Raw genomic sequence first — 6,010 nt, 5'->3', positions numbered from 1 at the left:
TAAAATCTGTTCAGTGAATCTAACTGAAACCTACTAAGAAATGTGCCGATCAGCTTGTGTGTTAAATATCTAAGGAGAGACTTCATTTCAGTTTTTCTCAAACAAAATCTGCAGGCTCAAGCTATTCACAGATAATTTGGATGAGCACAAGATTAGCAGCCATACTGCTCTGATTCATCTGATTTTAATGGAACCCTTGGGGATTGACTCAATGCAGCTGACTGGTTTCTTGCTATATTAAACTGTCCCTAATCTGATTGGCTACATCATAATATTATAGACTAAGGACTATTTGTCACAGCATGATTCTACATTTGGTTCTCTGAGTTGAGGCAAGTTAGCTATTTTCTTAATGCCTGATTTCTAATATCAAAATGTGAGGCTACGGCCACCACCAGCAAATCTCCTTAGGGTACAAAAATGGAAATAGAGGCTGTCACTAATAATACATCATTTCACCATTAAAACAATGATTGCAGGCTGTGAAATTTTTAAGTTCTTAAGTCCTGCTTGAAGCATTTTCCAATTCTGCCTCTGGAGTAGGTAAGTGTGTGTGTGTGTGTGTGTGTGTGTGTGTGTGTGCGCGCGCGCGCGCGCGCACACATCTGTACATGTGTACTCACATGCTCACCTGTGAACAGGTGAAGTCCTCGCTAACATTTAGCACAGAGCTTCACTTCCAGGACACATTATATGGGTATCAATATTTCATTTCACAACTCACCATGTGTCCCAATGCTAAAGATACAGATTACAGTGTGAGAGCGGGAATAATTATAGCCTTCCAAATCCTACACTCTCAAACCTCCTCATTTCACAGGGCACCATTAGTTTACTTTCTCAAAGCTGATTTCAGCACTTTGGCAGATGTTTTATGAATGTTGTAAATGGGTACAAAATGGAGAAATATCCTAATATTGAGAGTAGTAAATATTGTTGTCATGAGCCTAAGGCTTTCTATACACATTAGAAGAAATCACTCTCCAAAGAGAATAGTTAGGAGTTAAGAGAGAATAAATCACTATTGTAATAATCATAAAAAGGCAAGTGCATGCCAGTATTAGATAGTCTCTGGGTAACCAGGTGCTAATAATTTTACTATATTAATGAAGACTTAAAGTCATATTGGTCTACTTATTTGGATGGTATTTGCTTCAGCATTAGAAAGGCTTGATGTCTTCCTTTTAAACTCCAGTTATTAACTTGACACTGTTATTGAGAGATTGCAGTCCTTAATTTAAGGGTAATTTACAATGGCGTCTATAACATTAGATACAAATGGGACATTAGCTAAGGATGGAGGGAGGACACTCATGCATTTTTATGCTCTATTATGGTCGACAAAGGATTGGGCCTGGGGCACAGATGGCAGATACTCGCACCTTGCCTTCTATCTGATTCTCCTCACCTCACAAACCCCAGACCATCTCAACAATGTGAATGCAGAAGTCTGTATTATTTCACATCACGTGCAAAGGTCTAAAGCACTATTTTTCCCCATGATCATAAAGAAATCAGGTCTCACTGAAGTCTATATAATCCTAACTTCCACTACATATATCTATTTAAAAAATATATAATCCCTACTGGAGATACAGTATCTTCAAACCAAAACAAGTAAAAATTACCAAGGAACCCTCTCATGGCCCATTTCTTACTAAGGCAGAGAACAAAGAGATTCCTGCTTTTCCTCCATTTATCCTGACCCTCTGCTGGCACTAGAAGAATTGGTTCCATCTACCTTGTGATTCTAAACCCTGCCTACATACTAGAGTCACCTAGGATGCTTTAAAAAAACACAACAACAGTGGTGTTTGAACCCCATGCTAGCCCAACCAAATCAGACTTTTAGCAGGATGCAAGCTTTTTAAATCCCTCCAAGTAATTCTAAAGTTCAGCAAAGGTTGAGAACCTTAACCTGTTTATTTGTTGTGGTGTGAGAAGCAGGGAAACAACTCGAGACCAAAAGTATCCTTCCCAGTATATGGCTCTAGTGCCTGATATTGCACCATTAAAACAACTCATGTGTCTCCTACAGGCTGTATTGTCCAATAAATAGCCATTAGCCACATGGGCTACTGAGTGCTTGAAATGTGTCCAGTCCAAATTGAAATGTGCTCTAAGGGTAAAGTATGCACCAATTTTCAAAGACTTAGGAGGAAACAAAGAATGCACAAAATATCATAATAATTGTAATGTTGATTACATGTTGAAATTACACTTTCAACAAGGAATAAAAATATTAGAATTTCACCTAGTTTTATTTTATTGTAGCTTATAGGAATTACATGTGACTCACTTTATATTTTTTTTGCAAATTTCTATGCTAGGAAAATTATTTTGATGTGCTTAAAGACATTAGGTTGGGAAATTTATACTGATTTGTTTATCGATAAGCCTGTTTAAAACTATTAGTGTCATTGCTGCAGTGCTAGCACAAGAGGCTTTCAGACTCTGAAAGATCTGACCAATGAATATGGCTGCTGAGGAGGACTGAGAAAGTCCAGATAATGGAATATTTCTTTAGTTTGGAGGAGGGCAGCCCTGGTGAGTCACAGTTGCTAGCAACAGGGATTGAACAAGTTCTATTTTGTTCACAGATGGAAGTCATTCTTGTTGTTGTTTTCCTCTTTCTGTTAATGTTAAGCAATGCTTTGAAAAATCATCTTCCCTTTCATAGCCTATCATAGTGGAAATATGTAAGCCTCTTGATTTTGCAGATTTGAGATTATGTTTCAGTTCTTATAGCACAGCTGATGGTGATCTAGAGGGAGCCACTGTCACTCTCCAATCTGTGTTTCTTTTATTTTTTCACTTATAAAATAGAGATAAAAAGATTGTTCCCAAGGTTAATTAAATGTTACTGTATGTAAAATAAAACCTAACCCAGTGCCAGCCACACAGCAGAGTTCAATCAATGGCCATCACTCAGTCTCTCCCTCCTGCACATGGAGAACATCTGTCTGTCCTTCCTAAATCCATCTGAAGTTGCTTTTTGTGAAGTTACAATCAAGCACCTTCCCTTCATGCACACTTGAATTCAATTATTTGGTAGCATCTATGTCACCCACTAGACTACTGTGCACTTCTTGAGGTCAGGGTTTTTCTAATTCTAACCCAAGTGTCTAATACAGAATGTAGAACATAGTAGGTGCTCACAATTTACTGGATGGTTGGGAGCATGGGGTAATTGCCCCCTGTCAGAGGGGAAAAATTTATCAGAGAAGGAGTCATTTTGAAGTTTGAGGATGAAGGTCACATCCTAGAGATGGTAAAGTGGTACAAGGTAGGAAAATGGTAAGCTGCCTGTTCTGCATATATATTCCAAGCCCTTGAAATCTTCGGAGGATGACAGGGATCAATAAGGTGTAGAAAGGAGAGCATCACATCCATTTTTGTGCTCCATTTTGTCTACTTGCTCACCTGGCATAGGCCAGCCACCTGGCAAAAGTCCAGAAGGAGCTGCACACTCCTTGCTGGAGGAACAAGGAAAAGCAAATACCCCAAACGTGGTACCATTCTGTAGCCTTACGTGAAAAATATAATCTCAGAAGCCACTAACCCCCTCGTCTTCAAGTCTGAGGACCACCTGCACTCTCAGCTACGTGCATCTACAAGTCTTTCCCTAGCAAACCCCCTTACTGTCTGCTCCCGTTTCCTGCTCATGCAAATGTTCCCACTGAAGCATTCTCTTCATACTCTTGCTCTCCTACCTCCAGTCCCAACGTGAGCCTTGGTAAACCCTAGGCTTCATACGATACAAGTCTAAAAGCTGTTTCAACTGTCTTTTTTTTTTTCTTTTTTAAAGAAGTTTTTAAACATTTATTCATTTTTGAGAGACAGAGACAGAGGATGAGCAGGCTGGGGGTGGGGGGCGGGCAGAGAGAGAGAGGGAGACACAGAATTCAAAGCAGACTCCAGGCTCTGAGCTTGCAGCCCAGAGACTGATGCAACGCTTGAATTTATGGACCGCGAGACCATGACCCTCGCTGAAATCAGACACTTAACTGACTGAACCAGGCAGGTGCCCCTTGATGGTCTTTCCTAATCAGACTAATATAAATGGTAAGTACAAGTTCTATTCTAACGCAGAGCATTGTTTGGAATTTCCAATGGCAGTTACATGTTCTTCTTGATCCATCGTTTGTTTCTGTCAAACCCTCTAGAACCTAAGACCTATTGGCAGGAAAAAAACTACGTTCTGTTAACTGTATCCATTGTGAGGCCTGACTCAGGGTATTGCACTTGATAGCCACTAAATATTGCGGTAGGTAAAAAGCATCCTAGGTAAATAGCGCTATGCCATGCATTATTCAGTTACAAAATTTTATCCCACAGCATTATCAGGGGACTCTCATGTATCTGTTCAAATTTGAGGGTACAGCCTCTCGTAGCCAAAGGTGGCAACCTGAGCTAACTGGCAACAGTTTTTTTTCTGTTGTATCACAGAGATATTTTTACTGTTGCTTATAGATGGAGATCCAGGGCTGCTGCCTGCCTGTCCAAGTTCTCCAATTCAGCTCTAGTCAGGAGTCAACGATACAGTCAAGTTTAAATTCTAAATCTCTTGATTTAAGGGCTAATCAGTATAATTATTTGATTCTCTACCAGTAGGTATGAACACCTACTGAGAGCATTCATTCCTACTCTTCCCCAGTTCACCTAATCACTGAGTCTTCTTTGTATGTTGCTATGCTTTTTTCAAGTTTCAAATTCTTCAACTATAAATAGTAATGATAATGATATTTACTTCTTAGTGTTGTTGTGAGGATTACATGAGATAATTGTTTAGGACATGGAAGATAATATGTCTCCAATCAACACTAGGAAGTGATTGTGTCACCAGGTAAAGAATAAATGAGATACTGGAAAAAGGCCAATTTATAGGTAAGTCTCCATCTAATAGAAAGCACATAAAACAAAGTAAAAATTGAGTAGTGCCACCCAATGGCACTAGTGTTCAGAGATTCATTTCTGGGTATGCATCTCAGGTTCATAGGTTATAAGCTGTAGGACATTAAGCAGTCTGCTTTATTTCTCTGAGCCTCTATATCCTCATCCATAAAGAAGAGCTGGTAACAAATGCCCCCAAAGGCTTTGAAAATTAACAGAAATAGTATATGTAAAGCTCTGAAATTTAATAAATGGGAGAAGAAAAGGTAAAAGGGTTAAATTTGTACAGCATTTGTATGTACCGTGTCTTGCAATAGCTGTTGATATGAAAGACTGTTTACTTAGCAATTCTCCCTCAAATACAAATGAAAATAGGAAGGCTTAATACCACCAGACCATTTTAAAATAATCTTCTGGCTAAGCGACAGCTGTGCCACCTTGTTATCACTGTTTGGGTCAGGAATGTGTTTACCTGTTGAATTTTTTAGACAGGACATCAATAAACAGGCAAAGCACTTTGAAAAGCTGATTGTACTGTGAGCAGTCCCCAGGGAGAAACAAGGTGGGCGGGATGGATTCCCAAGATGTGGCATAGAGGTCTATGTTGGCCAGAACCAGACTTTAAAGAGATCATATTTCAGTGCTTGACTGTGACAGAGTTTATGAAATGTCTTTTCTAAAACACTTAGAGATTCTTCCTCCTATAACCCCTGGGATTCTTTCATGGCTCCAAAATGTCTTTACCTTGTCCCACCCCTTCAGATAATCCCAGTGATAGGATTAGCTTTAAATCTCACTTTCTTCTTCCACAAACTTTGGACGTACAAAGGATTTTGTAAATGTTTGTTGAATAAAAGAAATAATTTGTTCAAACTAAAATAAATATAGAATTATGATAACACAGGAATATGTTAAAGCATCTCTGGAAAACAATGGAGAATACATAATAAGATATATTAAAATGTTCATACACTATAATTCTGTCATGAACTCCTATAAAATAATTCAATATAAAAATAGAGCTTTATCAATGATGATATTCTGTTCTGGGCAGTAATTGTTATTTCAAAAGTGTAAATATTTAATAAAACAATTTCTTGAGTAGATTATGGCATCC

Source organism: Hyaena hyaena, unplaced genomic scaffold (genome assembly GCF_003009895.1).
Source record: "Hyaena hyaena isolate Hyena2069 unplaced genomic scaffold, ASM300989v1 scaffold_709, whole genome shotgun sequence".
NCBI classification, from domain to species: Eukaryota; Metazoa; Chordata; class Mammalia; order Carnivora; family Hyaenidae; genus Hyaena; species Hyaena hyaena.
This window is presented reverse-complemented; position numbering follows the sequence as displayed.